The sequence below is a fragment of the Triturus cristatus genome, chromosome 11 (genome assembly GCF_964204655.1).
Source record: "Triturus cristatus chromosome 11, aTriCri1.1, whole genome shotgun sequence".
Lineage (NCBI taxonomy): Eukaryota > Metazoa > Chordata > Amphibia > Caudata > Salamandridae > Triturus > Triturus cristatus.
The window spans coordinates 648,066,880-648,085,988 of NC_140594.1; positions in this window are offsets into that span (position 1 = coordinate 648,066,880).

The window sequence follows — 19,109 nt, forward strand, 5'->3', positions numbered from 1 at the left end:
CCACGTCATATTGTTGTTAAAAAACACTTTTTTAGTTGATGAAGTAAGGTGGCATACGCTGCAGTTGCTGCAAGGGTAATAGCCTCCTGGTAGTGTGTGTAATAATCGCTGTAGGCCCTCAATGTCAGTTGTGTTTTTGGGGAGTGTATGCACCAGGTAGTCTCTGAGGTTCTTCCCCTTTCTGTGGCTGAACATAGGTCTCGGTATGTCCAGATTACCACTGTTCAGAGTCCGCCAGTGTTTTTTAACTATCTTTGCAACCCTGTCAGTTGCTATATTGAACGTGGTGATGCGGATAGGTCTTTTGTCTTTGTCGGATTCTTCTTTTTTGTGTGTCTCCAGGAGTGCTTCTCTGTGGTTGTTCGCAGCCCTCTTTCTTGCATTTGATACTAAATATGAAGGATATTTCCTTGCAATCAGTTTCTCAGATAGATCTTTATCTTGGATTTTGTAGTCTTCTTTTTCAGTGCAATTCCTTCGAAGGTGCAGGAACTGTCCAAATGGGAGGTTCTCTTTAAGTTGTCTCGGGTGAAAGCGGTCATTAATAAGGAGGCAGGTTTTTGCAGTCTGTTTGAAGTGGGTGATGGTCTTAAGTACGCCGTTCATCGCGAAAATGTTCAAATCTAGGAAAACAAGCTGTGACCTAATCATTGTGTATGTAAACTTCAGGAAAGGGTCTTGTAGGTTCAGCCAAGTGATGAAATCGGTGGCTTCTGGCTCATTCCCAAATGAGTAGCACATAGTTGATGTATCTCTTCCACATTAGAACATGGCTAATGTGTGGGTTGGTGGTGTTAAGTATTTTATGTTTTTCTAGATGGTGTACGTAGAGCCCTGCTACACTAGGGACAAAGGTGCTCCCAATGCTGGTACCGTAGTGTTGGCGGAATAGGGTCTCCTCGAAACGAAAGAAATTCTCGGTCAATGCCAGTCTACAACATTCCAGGACCACATATCTAGGTGTATGGTAAGGCCAATGATCTTCAAAAAGTACTACTTCTAAGATTTCCAGGGTTTCCTTATGAGTCAAGCCTTGTGTAGAGGCTCTCCACATCTAAGACAAACAAGATGCTGGTTGCGGGATCGAAGTGTAAATCCTAAAAGGAGGCACAGGACAACTTTTGTGTCCTGTAAGTCGGTACTTGTACTTTGTATAAGTGGATGCAGGAAAGTGTCTGCAAACTTGGAAAGTGGTTCTAAGATTGAACCGATCCCGGAAACAATTGGCCTCACTGGTGGACTTCCCAAGGACTTGTGAATCTTTGGTGTAGTATAGAAATACGGGGTTGTTTGGTTGGTATTCTCCAAAATGTCTGCTTCTTTTTTAGTTATCCAGTCGTTGGCTGTAGATTTCTCCACCAAGTTGGCGATTTCAATGCGTAGACGTTCTGTAGGGTCTTCCCTTACTTGGATATAGATCCTTTCGTCAGCCAAAAGTCGCAAGCATTCTTTACGATATTCTGTGGTGTTTTGGAGCACAATAGCTCCACCTTTGTCGGCCGGTTTGATTGTTATTCTTTTTTCATTGGCCAGCAGTTGTATTGCTTCTTGTTCCATCTTGCTGGTGTTGTGGAAAATCTTTATCAATTTCACCCACTTCCTTAAGGACAGCCTTTTCAAAGGCTAAAAGTTCTACAGAAAAGTTTGCTGCTGGTGGAGTCAAGTTTGATTTTCTATGTAGACCTGTCACTTTCACAGATTTTCATAGGAGGTCTGTCTTTGAAGAAAACCTGCAGCTTGATTTTGCGGATACATTCATTTAGTTAGCAGCAGAGTTTGAATTTATCCAGCCAGTTTGGCGATGACACAAAACCTAGTCCTTTGTCCAGAACTGCTTGTTGGGTCGATGTTAGGATAATGTCCGACAGGTTCACCACTAGACTGGCTGGTTGCTGGTCGAGGGGTTGTTCGGAGGGCCCATGCTCTGGTTGTGGCTCCTCGTGGACTCCAGGGGTTGTGCCTATTGCGGTTGTTGGCCTCTTCTGGTCTTGCCTCTTTGTGGTCCTTTTCCCTGGCCTAAAAAAGACTGTCCCGGTTGTTCCTGTTGTTGTACTTGTTCCCAGTATGGATATGGTTGTTGTTGGTATAGTTGCTGGAAGTGTGGGGGTTCATAGAAAAAAGGTGGGGGCATATTATAAGCTGGGGGCCCATGGTAGGGAGGCCAGCCATAACCCTGTCCTCCCCAATTCCTTATGCGTCCACCTTGGTTCCGCTGTTCCTGTTTGTGGTGTTACGGCTATATCCGGAATCCGAGTTATCTGAGCCAGTGTCCGAGCCGTCACGGTCTGTATTGTATCCTGGGTTCCTTCCAAATGGGTTATAGTCTTCCCTAGTGTATGGGTAGACCTTATCATGTGAGAAGGTTTTCTGGTCACTTCTTAGTTTCAGATATTTCTTTTATCTTGAAGGCTTACCTCAAAGTCAGTCATTGTTTTGTTGAGTTCTTCCAATCGTTTTTTCAACTCTGTGATTGTTTGGTAAGATTTCAGACGGACTTCCAGAGTATGTATCTCTCCCTTCATTTCTTCTGATAAGCGTGCTGCATTTTTTATAATTAGCACAAGCCAGTCCCTGGTACAGTGCCAAGAAATGAGTGACCAATCTTTCTTGAATGTTTTGTCTTGCTGAAAGAGGAAAGGCGCATTTCGTACAATCAAACCACGTGGTGCTGTGTTGGCTCTAAGATATTCCGTCGTCATAATACCATGAATCATGGTTTTGATTTGGTTCCTTTTTAGTTCCCTCAGTTCGTCCCAACATTGGCCCACTTCATTAGTGTCTCGTTTGGGTGTCCCTGCTAAAGGTAGCATGGACGAGATGACTCTCTCTACCTCCTCTTCTGCGAAGGTGAGGCCAGTGACTTCAGTCATGTTGCAAAGGGTTGGTGTCAAGTGAAAGGTTAGGGAAAAGACTTCCAATGCGGATTGTGTTATATACAGCGCACAACAGAGACACCCACCCTCCCTGCTTAAATAATTCTGTGATGCCAAGTGCCTCATATTTGGGTGACCTGGCCCTCCCGGTACGCCTTTGAGCCCTTGAGGCTCAGAGGGGGCTCCATTGGGTTCCGCGCTGGTGGCTCAAATGGATTCAGTGGTGGATCCGGACAGGTGCCGTTTGGGGGGCAGTGACTTTCCCCAGTGCCAGCCCCTGCGATGAGACTTCCGACAAGGACGGTGCCCCACGGAGGCAACAGCTCTATTCTTATCCAGAGCGACCCGGATTGGGATTGGCACCGATGGAGTCCTTGGGTCCCAGGTCTGTCCCTCAGCCTTATTTTGAGGGGCAAGAAATGGAGGGCGATTGAAAGGGATCGCTGGACCCTTTACAAGACCAACCTGAGCACTAAACGGACTGGAATGAGGAATTGGGTGAGGTCAGTGGACTAAATACCTTTCCAGACTCTGGCCTGCTTCCTCCCTCTATCGTAGCTACAGAGAAGGAAGCTTCATATGCTGTGTTGGTGAAAAGGGCAGCGGAGGTCCTAGACCTTCAGCTCCCTTCGGTGGAAGTCAAGATGAACATCTTGACAGAGGTTCTGCAGCCGGGTGTTTCTTCCTCAGAACCCCTCCTGCCTTTCAATGAGGCCCTTACTAATGTCCTTCTGGGAACCTGGTCCAAGCCCAGCGACTCCTATGACTAGGACAGTCGCCTGCCTGCATCGCCTTGCACCGAGCGACCCAAACTTCTTTGCCAATCACCCTTACCCCGAGAGCTTGGTGGTCCAAGCCTCTACTTCACAATACTAGTTTCCTTCCGCACACCTGGACAGGGAATCCAAGAGGCTGGATAGTTGGGGCAAGAAAATGTTTGCTTCCGCCATCATTGCATTGCGGTCAATGAACACTGCATGCCTATTGGTCTGCTACGCCCACGCTTTGTGGAAAAGGGTTGCGTAGGTCCCAGGGGATGCCTGGGACATTCTCTTCCAAGCAGTATCAGATGGGAGAGATGCAGCAAAGTTCACCATTTGGTGTGGGCTTGACACCACCGACTTGCTGGGCAGAACGATGTCATTGCGGCTGTTGTACGCCACACACCACACCTGGCTGTGAACTTCTGGCTTTTCTGGTGATGACCAGGGTTCCTTTATAGATATGCCTTTTGATGGCACCCGTCTCTTTGGGGACCAATCAGACATGGCCTAGGAGCCCTTTAAGGGCTCGCGGGCTATGGCCAAGTCCTTGGGCCTCTTGGTGACCACCCATCCCCTATCTGCTTTTTGCCCCTTTAATGGCCACGGATAGGGCTTTTAGCCATGCCAGCCATATCCCAGCCACAAGTTCAGCAACATCTGCATGGCTCCTCTGACTTCTGACCGGCTGATGGAAGACCACCTGAACTTGCATCAGGTAGAAGTCAAGCAATCAAGTCAGGACTCTCTTGGCAAAGGGAGCCATAGAGAGGGTTCTGGCACCAGAAAGGCTGTGGTTGCTATTCCTGCTACATGTGTTGCAGGGATTCTGCGGAGTCACAGAATTCTTCTTGGGATTATGGGAATTTAGTAGGCAGCGTCCGAGTCATCCTACCACCTGAGTACTCATGAGCCCGGGACCGACTGTCTCCCTTGCCCTCCTACTCACTGACAGAGGAGCAAGTGATTAGACACCCCAGAATACACCACTCCTGACCCTCTCAGGAATCACGTTTGCAGGACACACCCTTTCGCTCACACACTCTAATTAGTCCACAATAAGTTCTGAGACGCATGATGGAAGTTTACAATGTTTATTTTAACTATCATGCTCTGGTATGCAGTATACGTGCCTCAACAAGTAGGAAAATACCTAACACAAATATGGTTAGCATAGAAAGTAGTCCATGGACCATAAATGGAGCAGTCATTATATATGACCGCATTACCTAACCTCCCTCCCCTTCTACAGAAGAAAAATTATTATATATCAGGAGATATCAAGGTGTTAGCAGCAGACCTCCTACCTCAGTATACACAGATGAAATTTCTACATACGAGACGCTGGTCACCATCTTTCCCCTGGAAAGGTCCCTCTCCAAGTGTGTGTTATCTATCTTGCATACCTATATGACAAAAGTACGTATTCCCAAACAGCTGCATTTGCGTGTTTTGTCTAGGTGCTAAGGCCTGGCCAAAACAGAATAACAAGGGGCATTGTTCAACCGTGTCTACATGTTCAGACTAAATCCCAGTAGGAGAACAGAGGACAAAACGACAGCATGTTTTGTGTGAAAGTACACTTTGGCATAAAACAAAAACCTGTGCAAAGCAGAGGACAGTCAGCAACGTGCTCATGCTAACAAAGGGACAATTACAAAACGCCTGCACGGCACTCAACCACCTCCTCAACAAGCATTTGAAATGCAATAGGTCTCACATTTGCGAGAGTTTAAGCTATTGGCATTGTAAATGACACTGCCTCTTATTGATATGTTTTGATAAGTAACACGTAAATAAAAGGCATTGTTATGTACAGTGACAATCGTTTAAACTCTTGTAAATGCGAGAACTATTTCTCTTCAAAGAAGCGGCTGCCATTGTCCCAGGCTGCTTGGAAAGTGAAAGCGTTCCTGGTGTGCTGAATGTTACAGGAAAGAATGTCGTTCCTGCAGCAGGAGGACCTATTCAAAGAAAGTAGTGCTTACAGACGAAGACAAGCTAACAGATGCATTCAGAATCACACAATAGGAGAAACGGCCCACAGTGCCCACGGGGTGCCCTTGTGGTGAATCTGGGCACAGTTTGCGTCATCACAGGCGAGCTTCTTCAAAAAGCGATCTTACACTGGATATGCATAGTCCTCGCAGAGAAGAGCTATATGGTGGTGTGGAAGTAGCAGGGGGAGGGTGGAGGGATGACCTCCTAAAGGGCGTCTGGCACAGGGTGCTTTGGGTCGGATGCCAAATTTCTACACACATATTCCAGTCAATATAAATTTCTACAATCTTTACAATCTTCGATAAACTGCTGTATAATCTTGGATTATGCCCCCAGCTGGGCATTAAGTCCTTGTAACCTCCCGCTCCTCTCTACAATAATAACCTCGTCAAACTTCGCTAAAGTGTGTCCAGATCCAAAGATCAGGAATAATGCACTTTAAAAGCACTCTGCTCATCTAAGCGCTATAAGGTGCTTGCATTTGGGGAAGAGAAAGTGCTGTACTCGATCTCCTGGTGCTCATGAAATCAAAGCAGACTGATGAGGGTGCGGCGATGGGTAGCGGGTGACTAGATCTGAGTAGAAGGGGTGAGAGGGGCTGCTGGGTGGGTTTTTGGTGTTTATCTGGTCAGTTAATTCTCTCGGCTTGAAGCTGGAGTGAAATCCCCTTGGCTCAACTAAGCAGATTGTTGTCCCCCAAAGAGAGAAAGAAGCCCCCCAAAGACAGTCGCCCCCACCTTTCCTACATCAGTGTTTTCCTGGTCTCAGCTGAATCCGCCATAAAGCGCTATCAAACCCCTTCAGAGGCCATGGTCTGCAGCTCTCCACGGCTCTCCACTTTATATTCAGAAATGTGGCCTGCAAAGAGTGTGTATTACAGCTGTGCACACACAGAGACACACAGACTCACACACCAACTATGCAAGACTGTCACCTGGGCATAAGTCCCTGTACCCGCCCGCCCCTCTCTGTAATAATGTCGTTGTTAAACTTCGATCATGTGTGTCCGGACACGATCATCAGGAATAATGCACTTTAAAAGCACTCTTCTCATCTAAGCGCTATAAGGACCTTGTTTTGGGGAAGAGAAAGTGCTGTACTCGAGCTCCTGGTGCTCGTGAAATCAAAGCAGACTGATGGGGAGGGGGTGGGGCGATGAGTAGGGGGCGATTAGATCTGAGTGGAAGGTGTGAAGGGAGCTGGTGGGTGGGTTTTTGGAGTCTATCTGGTCAGTTAATTAGCTGGGCTTGAAGCTGAAGTTAGTTCCCAGTGGCTCAATTAAGCATAATATTGGCCCCCAAAGAGAGTCTCCCCCACTTGTCTCACAGTCAGAGTTTTGCCTGGGCTCAGCTGAATCCGCAATAAAGGGCGCTAAAACTTCATCAGATGCCACGTCTGCGACTCCCCGCTCAGTTACCGCTTTATATTCAGAAATGTGGTATGTAAAGAGTGTGCGATTAAACTGTCCACACACAGACACACACAGTGTCACACACACCGACACTATACAAGAATGTCAGAGGCGACCAAGCCATTGGGGAAAAGGCAGAGAGGACGGGTGAGAAGTGGGCTGTGCTAGGACCCACAGCTGCGTGCAAATGGGCTGCAATGGTTCCCGTACATCCTTGCTGTTGTGCCATGCATGGTGGAATAAGCCGCCATGCAGTGTCTCTGCACTGTGGTGACGATGTACACAGATTTCATAGGAGTATGATCACATTGTTCACGAAACACTATGTTACCTTTGTATATTGTCTCCTTTGCTAACTACTTCTCTTGTAAAGCGCTCTGATACCCGCAAGGGTCATGTTCGCACTATATAAAACATTCAAAATAAAATAAATAAATAAAAATTATAGACAGCGTCACTTGCAGAACAAACATCTGCAATGCAAAAGGTCTTGCATTTACGCGAGTTTAAGCTATTGGCATTGTAAATGACAATGTCTTTCATTTATGTTTTAAAAACCAAAACATAAATAAATGGCATTGTCAATTAAAATGGAAATAGCTTAAGCTCTCGCAACAGCAAGACCTATTGCATTGCAAATGCTTCTGTTCAGAAAATAAACAGGCCAGATCTGGCGGAATTTACATCACGCACCTTTGACCTCCCTAAAGGCATTGCTGAGTGGCCACCTTCTGTCTCCCATGACCCCTGAAGAGCTCCCTGTTTGCTGCGACTTGAACAAGCCAGTGGTCACCACTGAGCATGAGAACCTCCTGCAGTAAAAGAAACTCATTAAAGAAAATCGTGCTTATGGACTAAAGAAGACGTACTGTGTAATAACCCAAGTAAAAGGGCCAGTCCTCATGGAATGTTACAAACGAAGACAAGGTGGTACTAACAAGCCTATGTACGAACCAGAAGCCAGCATTTAAGAAGAACAATGGCACAAACCAATGACAAATATGGGCAGAGCGTGGGTGGAGCTTCAAGTACATACTCCACTACTGCATGCCTCGCAGCAGCACATGCACAGCCCAGGCTCGACCTAAAAAGGAAAAGTTAAAAATCCTCACTCAGGTCTTGTCTTCCCTGAACCCCAGAGATTGTATGGTAGTGTTGGACTTGCAGGAAGCCTATTTTCACATTCCCGCCCTGCCTGCCCATCGGCACGGACCTGCGGTTCATGGTAGGCCATGAGCACTTTCAGTTTGTAGTTGTCCCCTTTGGCCTTACCAGCTCCCCTCAGGTGTTCACCAAGGTGATGGCGGTGGCCGTAGCTCATCTGCGCAGATCGGGGGTTCCAGCCTTCCCGTATCTCGACGACTGGCTGTTGAAAGCAAGCTTACCCTAGAATGTCCTGTCCCACCTCCAGACTACGGTTAATCTCCTGTTTTGGCTGGGGTTTATTATCAATACGCCTAAGTCACACCTAACTCCCTCTCAGGCGCTCCCTTTCATCAAAGCTGTTCTTTACACTGTGCAGTTGAGGGCCTATTCTCCCCAGCGTCGAGTCCAGGATTGTCAGGCTATGATAATGATGTTTCAACCTCTATCCTGGATTTCGTAGAGACTGACTGAGGCTGCTGGGCCTCATCGCTTCCTGCAAGTGGCACAGGCCGGATGGCATATGTGGGCTCTGCAGTGGGACCTTAAGTTCCATTGGGCGTAGCATCTCAGAATCTAAGAAGTGGTCCTGATCTCAGAGGAAACTGCACAGGAGCTGTAGTTGTGGCTGACCAACCACGATTGGGTCAGAGGAGGACCCGTCTCCCTTTCCCAACCAGATCACAACGTAGTGACAGACGCGTCATTCCAGGGATGCGGCGGCCAGCTGAGAAAAGTTGATTTCAAAGGATTCTGGTCTCCTACGTAATCCAGACTCAACATCAACTTTCTGGAGCTCCAAGCTACTCGCTTGGAATTGAAAGATTTTCTTCCTTCCATCAAGGAAAAGCTGGTTCAGGTGTTCAGACAACACCACCGCCATGTGGTACTGCAAGAAACAGGGCAGGTGGGGTCCTGGACCCTTAGTCAAAAGGCCCTGCATCTCTGGACATGGCTGGAACAGCTGGGCATATCCCTGGTGGTTCAACACATGGCAGGTTCCCTGAATGCCAGGGCGGATGAACTCAGCCATTGATGCCTTGCGGATCACAAATAGCGTCCCCATCCGAAGGTGGTGTAAGGTCTCTTTCAGAAGTGAGGAGAGCCTCTGCCGAGAACGCGCAATGTCAGCAGTTTTGCACACTGGAGTTTACAATTTGGCACTCGCTCAGCAAAACTTCATCTCGAGTGGAGCTCAAGCCTCCTGTATACCTTTCCACCAATACCACTCTTGTCCACAGTGCTCAAGAAGAGCAGAAGTGACCGGGCCCAAGTCATTCTTGTGGCACGGAGAGTCTGGTATCTCAAGCTTCTGCAACTGAGCATTGATTCTCCAATCAGGCTGCCTCTTCGGGATTATCTTCTGTTGCAGCAGCAGGGGAGGGTCCTCCACCTAAACTTGTCAACTCTGCACCTTCTTGCATGGAGAGTAATCGGTGGCAGTTGACCGCATTAGACCTTCCTCCCGAAGTCTGTGATGTGATTTTGGCAGCCAGGCGTCCCTCTATGAAGACCTTGTACGCCTGCCAGTGGCAGAAATTTGTAAAATACTGTACCAAAAGGTCTATTGATCCTCTTTCTGCTTCCCTCTCTCAAGTCCTTTTGTGCCCAGCAGGGCTTTGCTCTAGACACTCTTAAAGGGTAACTTTCAGATTTGTCTGCCTTCTTGAGGCTGCCAGATCAACCCTATTAATTTAAATCCCCCATTGTAAACCGATTTCTTAAGGGGTTTGTACATTTGTTTCCACTTGCCTCATTCATTATGACTCAGTGCGACCTTAATTTGGTTCTTACCTTCCTATTGTGCACTCTGTTCGAACCTCTGCACAACTGCCCCCTCCAGCTGCTTTCCATCAAAACAGCCAATTAAGTGGCAATGATTTCTGCCAGGAGGGTGAGCGAGTTGCAGGCTATGTCATCTAAGCCTCCTTACCTGACCATCTTTCCTGATAAGTTGGTGCTTCTCACTAGGGCCTCTTTCTTACCAAAAGTGGTAACACCATTCCACGTGGGGAAAATCAGTCACCTTGCCCACTTTCTATGCTCCTCCACACCCCTGTAGAGAGGAGCAGTAACTCCACCGTCTGGAACCAAAAAGCATTGTCGTTGTATCTTGACCACACTAAAGAGTTCTTTCTGGGTGGACAACCAACTCTTCGTGGGGTACGTTGGAGCACAGAAAGAAAGGTTGTGCGTTGCCGACGAGGACTATCTCGCCATCGGGCATCCTCTGCATCAACATTTGCTACTCTCTGGCCAAGAATCAACCTCTTGAAAGCTTAAGAGCTCACTCCACCAGAACTAAGGCTGCAACCACAGCATTTCAATGTGGTTTCCTAGTCCTTGACTTTTGTCAGGCAGCAACTTAGGCATCACTGCACACGTTCACTAAACACTACTACCTGGACAGTCAAGTCCGCAGGGATTGTCTGTTTGGCCACTCTGTCCCGCAGGACTTCCTGGTCTAAACTTGTCCGCTGTCCCTCCGTGGATGGTATTGCTGGGGTGGGTATCTTTTCTAAGGTAAGGAATCTGCGGCTAGATGTCTCAATCAGATGGACAATCTACGTACCTTCAATATTGCCTTATCTGGTAGAGACATAATCTAGCTGTAGATTCCTTACCGACCCCCCCTATTCTCCCGCACTGCGGACTTGTCTTTAGGGTCAGGACTGATCCCGTTCAGGGCCCGAGTTGTTCTAGACACACCACTGTTTGTGCACTTCATGGCTCAGCGCTCCTGGCGTGGAAAGTCATGAAAAGTAACTGACATGAGCGCACCGAGGTGGCGCCTATATCTGTGACGGGGACGCTACCGTCACACTCAGCTGACTGATGCCACCTACCGGCGTGCACGAGTATTGCTCAAGCAAAAGTATTCGAGATCCAGCCCGACTCCTGAGAAATTCTAAGGTGAGGAATCTGCGACTAGATCATGTATCTACCAGTTAAGGTGTTACCAAATGTTAGTTACTTCTCCCTAAAGACCAGTGGAATCCCAGTCACCGTGGTCTCCGCATCAACTAATTGGAGCTGTAGACCTGCCTCCCTCACATTGTGGGCAAGGTAATCCTCATTTGGACAGATAACATAACAGCCATGTATTACCTACAGAAACAGTAAGACTCTTGCTTTCCCCTGCTTTCTCAGCTAGCCCAGACCATATGGAGGTGGGCTCTGCACCACAACATCCATCTCCTAGCGGAGTACCTTGCAGTGGGGGTCGGGGGGTGGCACGGGCAGACAACGACTTTGCCGACCTCCTTAGCAGGATGCAGCAACAAGACCACAAATGGAACTGCACCTGCGAGTCCTGCATTGCCCGACGTGGATCCCTTTGCCACTGCGGAAAATACAAAATTCCCTAACAACGACTCCAGATTCCCACACCCACAATAAATGGACTATGCACTATGGAAGAACTAGACCGAGATATTTGCCTTGACTTATCTGCCTCTCCCCCTCCTATCGTTTGTGGTTGGTAGGCTTTGGCAAACCTCTCACCCTCCTCCTATTGACCCCCTCTTGGGCCAGACAGCCATGGTTCACTCCTCTCATTAAGCTTTCAACGGTTCTGAGCGAGAAGCTCCCCAACAGGCCAGACTTTTCCATGTAGACCCATGGAGAAATCAGGCCCCCCCATGAGTCTCAGTTTGCGATCTGGCTCCTGACCTTTTCGAGTTCGGTTAACTCAAGCATTAATGTACTCAAGGAGGCATGTAGGTCTACTACTCATGCCTGTTAGGCTGCCAAATGGGAAAGGTTTGTCTGCTACTACCTCTCAAAACACATTGACCCGTTAGCTTCCAGGACATTGTCTGCTACCTGCTACACTTAACCTGTGGACTATGCTACCTGCTACACCTATAAACCTGTGGATTAGACTTTACCTCCATCCGGCTCACCTTAGCTGTTGTGGCTGCTTATCTCTAAAATAGGCTCGCTCTTTAGGATTCCAGTCATCAAAGTTTTTATGGAGGTCCTCAAGAGGGTCATCCCCCCACGGGTACTCCTGGCCACGGTGTGAATCTTAATATCGTCCTTACAAGATTCATCGGTCCTCCATTTGAGTCTCCCATTCATGCCCCCTTCAATTCCTCTCTTCAAAGCTGTCATTTATTGTGGCTGTGACCTCACTCGCGTGTCAGTGAGCTCCAATTATTAACATTGAAAGAACCCTTCTTTCATGTTCATAGAGATAGGGTTGTCCTTCACACTAACCCTACATTTCTTCCTAAGGTGGTCTCTCCATTCCACCTTAATCAGTCTATAGAACACCCAGTTTTCTTTCCTCATCCTGACACAGTTGTAGAACAGGCCCTTCATACCTTGTATGTTAAGCGAGCCCTAATGTATTATGTGGATAACACAAAACTCTTTCGTAAGACTCAACTCTTTGATACGGCTTTCCCTTTGTGGTTTGGAGAAAGTAACAGGCAAGGCCAGATTGATAGTTAAATGTAACCAGACCTGTTATGCAAAAGCTAAGAGGATTTTGCCTGTTCCTCCAAGAGCCCACTTTATTAGGAAACAAGCATTTGCAATGCAATAGGTCTTGCACTTGCAAGAGTTTAATCTATTGGGATTGTAAATGACAATACCTTTCATTTCCGTTTTGATAATCAACACAAAAATAAAAGGCATTGGCAATGCCAATAGCTCAAACTCTTGTACATGCAAGACCTATTTAATTTTAAAGAAGCGTCAGCCATTGTCCCGGGCTACTTGGAATGTGAAAGCGCGCATGGCGGGCTGAATGTTGCAGGAAAGCATGTCGTGCCTGCAGTAGGAGTAACTCGTTAACGAAAATAGTGCTTACAGACTGAATAAAACATGCTGTGTAACAACAGAAGTAAAGGGGCCAGTCCTCATGGAAGGTTACAAATGAAGACAACGCAGTACTAAGGAGGTACTAACAAACCTATTAACGAATCAGATGTCAGCATTTACAAAGGACAATGACACAAGGCAATGAAAAATATGGGTGGAGAGTGGGTGGACCTTCAAGTGCATACTCAAATACAGCATGCCTTGCACAGCAGCGTATGCGCTGCCCAGGTTCGACCTGAAAAGGGGCTTTTTATGGCTTTAATGGAAAAATCCCAATGGCTCACATTTGCAAAGCAGCTACTTGGTTTACACCACACTCTTTCACTAAATACTGTTATGTGCAGATTTAGATTCCGTATATAGGTTTTCCGATTTATGCCCTTATATAGGTACAATTCACATTGCCCTTCTTTGGACATAGAAATCTGGCCCTTATTTAGACATTGTCCGTACAAACCAAATACAGGCATGGCCACCTACATCCGTCCATCCACGTCACAACGAATTCTTGGAAAACCAGACCCTTAAGCCTTTAGGAATTACCCTCATCTTGAATATTGATTTCTCCAGGAACTCATTAAGTATGCATGAACATCTATTCATTAGGGGTTCATTCATGCCGTTCCTCTGCCCGAATTTTACGTCAATACTGGCATTCCTAGACACCTTCAAGGTATAAATATACCAGCACTTGCCCTAGCAAATTGCAGTTCCCGGAGGATTCGATCCAACCCAGACTATGCGGTTCGCCACAGCAAGTTCGGAAGGAGATAGAGTTCCAGCCTGATGCATTGACACTGCCATCCTCCTCGCAAAGAATCCAGCTCCAGTGCTCTCTGACTTTCCTTGCGGGGGATTAGACTATCGAGTCCAGAAAAAAGATTCCAACCTCTCTCATTCTAAGGTATGGAGCTGACTAGAACTTAGAGAAACTTTTGGCTACTCTTGGTTAAACTAAAACATAGCTAGCTATACTTTAGAAATGGCACCTACTTCAAACCTCGTACTGCACTTAGGTTAGGTACACTGGGGTAGAACAATTTAGAAGCATCAAATGAGTATCACATTTTAGCTTATGTTATTTATGTATGTTTTTTTATTAATATGTCATAGCTACATACCATGCTATTGCAGTATTATTTTATCTTACTGCTATCCTCGTACATGTTGTACTTCGCAGTCTGTCTTACGATTGTAGCAATTCATATCTCTTGCATGAGAAATAAGACTGTTCAATAAACCCGTTTTATTGAAATGCCTGTCTCTCTATTTCTGTGCAACTCTGTAGAAACTAAGCATGCACGATTGACTGAGTGAAACTGTTATCTATTGTTTCCACGATTCTGAGATTGTTGCGATTCTAAGGGAAACAAAGTTGTCATGTTTATGCGGTTGTCAGAGACTAATCCCATCTGAAAGAAACATGTTAGTTAGATACCTCACCTTAGAATATCCCCAGGCGTCAGGCTGGATCCGGAAAGATTTTTCATCAGCAATACCCTTGCGCGTCGCTAGGCGTCATATGCAGCTCCGCGTCTGTTGTCGGCGTTGTGATCGCCGGGATGACGTCGTCGGAGTACTTAGACGGCGCCCTCACGCGCTGATGTCTGTTCTTCTTTTTTCCGTGCCAGTAAGCGCCGATCCGGGAAGAGCATACCCTTTTAGTCACTTTTTGACTAAACTTTTTTGAACTCTTTTGGTTCCATTTCCAGTCGACCTCGACTCTGGTGCCGGTAGGGATGCCTGGCTTCAAACCTTGTGACGCCTGTCATCGACTGATGTCGGTCACGGATCACCACCGCCGGTGCCTCTATTGACTTGGGGCCGACCACGATGACGAGTCGTGCCTCGACTGCCGGGACTTGACCTCGAAGGCTAGGCGGGAGAGGTCCCGCAAGTTGCTCGAGATCTGGCAGCGGTGATGACTGCGGCTCCGCTACCGGTCCCTCGACCGGGACCTTGAGCGGCGCCGCAGTCATCACCGCTCGTCGGAGTCTAAGTCTTCGCATTCCGGTAAGTCGAAGCACAGCAAGAAGTCGAAGAGGCGTCATCGCTCTTCTGGCTCCCCGCGCGCGACTCGGCTGACGGTTCGGGTGGTACCACTCGCACGGCTCCGACGGAGCCGCAGAAGTCCCGTCCGACCCCATACGCTCCGGTCCCTGGGTCTAACGCGACTCCGATCAGAGACTTCCTCGTGGCCATGAGGATCCTCGCTTAGCCGTCGACGCCTGCCGGCGCGCCTTCGGGCCCCGCAGGCTCGACTGGGAGGCCTTGCGAGCCGGCGGCTCCGGCGCTGTCGCCGACTCCGGTCCCGATGCCGCAGGCCCCCGCGGGATCCAGGCCTGGTTCCCGGTCGACCTTACGACCCCTCTGCCGGCGCTGACCCCTCTGCTGCCGCCCCCGGCGCCGCCTTTGGAAGACGCCGTTCCCCGGTTTAGTCCGGGCCTGGCGTCGGAGCGGCGCCGTTCGGCGCCGTGTCCGACGCCGTATCCCACGCCGATGGGTGACAGGTTCATCTTCTGCCCGGCTCCAATCCTTCCACCTGTGTACCTGGAATTGGATGACGGAGACGACTGTGAGGGGTCTGAGGACCCTCTGGCACGGCAGTGCCAGTTATCTCAGGACTGGGCAGACGAACTGGGGGATGCCAGTGGTCTTGATACCTCCCATGACACTGACTTCATCTCTCCTCCGTCCGTGGCTTCGGAGGAAGGTGCTGCGTTTTCTGTGGTGCTGCGCAAGGCGGCCGAACCCCTCGGGCTGGAGCTGCCTGCTGTGGCCATGAGGACTAATCTTCTCACTGAAGTGCTTCAACCGCCAGCAAGCTCCTCGGAGCCTCTGCTGCAGTTCAATGAAGCACTGACTGACGTTCTGAGGGGCACCTGGTCCAAGCCCTCCACAGTTCCTCCTGTGGACCGGAACGTGGCCCGGCGCCCTGCACCGGGCGACCCCAGTTTTCTGTCTTTGCATCCCACGCCCGAGAGCCTGGTTATCCAGGCCTCTACCTCCCAGACCTCCTTCCCGTCCGCTCCCCCGGATCGGGAATCAAAAAAACTGGAACAGTTCGGGAAGAAACTGTTCTCCTCCCTTAATTTGGGGTTGCGGTCTATCAACACTGCATGCTTTTTGGACCGTTACTCCCACTCCCTGTGGGATACGGTGTAGGACGTGCTGCCCCAGTGTCCGGAGGAGGCCAGAACACGGCTCGCCCAGGCTCTTGCCGAGGGGCGGGATGCGGCACGGCATGCAGTCTGATGTGGACTGGACACGACGGACTCGCTAGGCAGGGCAATGGCGACCACGGTGGCGATACGTCGCCACGCCTGCCTGAGGTCCACGAGTTTCTCCGGGGATGTCTAGAGCACCCTCATGGACATGCCCTTCGATGGCAGTCGCCTTTTTGGCGACAAAGCGGACAGTGCGCTGGAGCGCTTTAAGGACTCCAGGGCTACGGCTAAGTCCTTGGGCCTCTCGGCCCCGCACCCGCAAACTTCCGCTTTTCATCCCTTTCGTGGCCAAGGAAGGGGCACCCCCTCACGTCCGTCTAGCCACAGGCCGCAGAACCTGCCTCAACGTGGTCGCGGACATGGATTCCGCCGAAGCGGAGCAGGGGGACAACGAGCCGGTCCATCCACATCTACCCCGGCAGCACCCGCCTCGAAGCCCTCCTAGTCCGTGCTTTCAGGCCCATTCCACGCCAGTGGGAGGCAGAGTTCGCCATCACCTGCTCCACTGGCGTACCATCACATCGGACAGGTGGGTGCTGCAAATCGTCCGAAGGGGCTACTCCCTCCCCTTTGAGGCGACCCCTCCAGCCATGCCACCGTAGTACCACCGCATGTCGGGGGATCACTTGCAACTTCTGCAGGAGGAAGTTACGGCCCTCTTGGCCAAGGGGGCCATCGAGCGCATTCCTGGCCCAGAAGTAGATCGGGGTTGTTACTCCGACTACTTTCTGGTTCCCAAGAAGGGCAAAGGGGGCCTACGCCCTATCTTGGACCTCAGGGGCGTCATCGCATTCCTCCGGAAGGAGAAGTTCAAGATGCTCACCTTAGCTCAGGTTCTGGCTGCCCTAGACCCTGGAGACTGGATGGTAGCGTTGGACTTGCAGGGCACTTATTTCCACATCCCCGTCCTGCCGGCCCACCGCGTTACCTGCGGTTCACGGTAGGCCACGAGCACTTTCAGTTTACCGTGCTCCCCTTCGGCCTCACCAGTGCCCCTCGGGTGTTCACGAAAGTGATGGTGGTGGTCGCAGCTCACCTGCGCAGATTAGGGGTTCCAGTCTTCCCCTATTTCGACGACTGGTTGTTGAAGGCAGGCTCGCCCCAGGCAGTCGTCTCCCACCTCCAAACTACGGCCGACCTCTTGCATTTGCTGGGGTTCTCCATCAATGTGCCGAAGTCGCATCTGAGTGCCTCCCAGAAGCTCCTCTTCTTCGGAGCGGTTCTGGACTCGGCGCAGTTCCGGATCTATCCTCCGGAACAGCGGGTCCGGGATGTTCAGGCTCTCATTCCAATCTTTTGGCCTCTATCCCGGATTTCGGTCAGGTTGGTGCTGCGACTTCTGGGTCTGATGGCCTCCTGCATCCTGTTGGTGCATCACGCCAGATGGCGGATGCGGGCTCTGCAGTGGGATCTGAAGTTTCAGTGGGCCCAGCATCGGGGCAACCTGTCCGACCATGTCTTGATCTCGGAGGGCACTGCCAGATAGTTGCAGTGGTGGCTCACGGACCGCGATTGGGTCAGTGGCAGATCCCTCTCCCTACCCCAACCGGAGCATATAGTAGTGACGGATGCGTCCCTCCTGGGATGGGGGTGCCACCTGAGAGAGGCAGAGATCAGAGGTCTCTGGTCTCCGGCGGAGTCCCGGCTCCATATCAACCTTCTGGAGCTGCGGGCGATCCGACTTGCACTGAAGGCATTCCTTCCCTCTGTCCGGGGAAGTGAGAGCAGACGAACTCAGCCGCCGGTGCATGATGGATCACGAATGGCGTCTGAACTCGGACGTGACGCAAGGCCTCTTTCTGCAGCGGGGAGAGCCTTGGTTAGATCTATCCGCCACCGAAGAGACCGCGCAATGTCAGCAGTTCTGCGCGTTGGAATTTCCAAGGCGGCACTCGCTCGGAGACGCTTTTCGTCGCGAGTGGAGTTGCAGTCTGTTGTACGCTTTTCCGCCTATACCACTTCTGCCCAGAGTGCTGAAGAAGATCAGGCGCGACAGGGCGCAAGTCATCCTTGTGGCTCCGGATTGGGCACGAAGATACTGGTATCCCGAGCTACTCAGTCTATCGATCGATCCCCTGATCCGACTGCCTCTTCAGAAGGACCTTCTGTCACAGCAGCAGGGGACGATCCTCCACCCGAACCTGTCCAGCCTCCACCTCCATGCGTGGAGATTGAGCGGCAGCAGTTGATGCCATTTGACTTGCCTCCTGAAGTCTGTAATGTTATTCTGGCAGCCAGGCATCCCTCCACAAAATCGGTATACGCCTGCAGGTGGAACAAATTTGTGGCATGATGCACAGCAAAGGCTGTGGATCCCCTCTCTGCCCCTCTTTCTGAGGTTCTCCTCTTTCTTCTTTCCCTGGCCCAGCAGGGCTCTGCTCTGGGCACCCTCAAAGGATACCTTTCGGCTATTTCTGCATTCTTTCGGCTTCCTGATCAGCCTTCTCTTTTTAAATCCCCTGTTGTTTCTCGATTCTTTAAGGGCATTACCCACATGTTCCGTCCTGTCCCTTTCGTAATGCCTCAGTGGGATTTGAATCTAGTATTGACCTATCTGATGTGTGCTCCCTTTGAGCCACTTCATAATTGTCCCCTTCGTCTGCTGACGCTTAAGACTGCTTTCCTGGTTGCCATCACCTCTGCTAGAAGGGTGAGTGAGCTCCAGGCTCTCTCTTCTAAGCCTCCTTTCCTTTCTGTCCATCCGGACAAAGTTGTTCTAAGGACTCGTCCTTCCTTTCTCCCTAAGGTGGTAACTGCCTTTCACATTGGCCAGTCTGTACACTGCCCACCTTCTTTCCGCCTCCGCATCCCTCGAAAGAGGAAGAGAGGCTCCACCGTCTGGACCCAAAACGGGCGCTGTCCT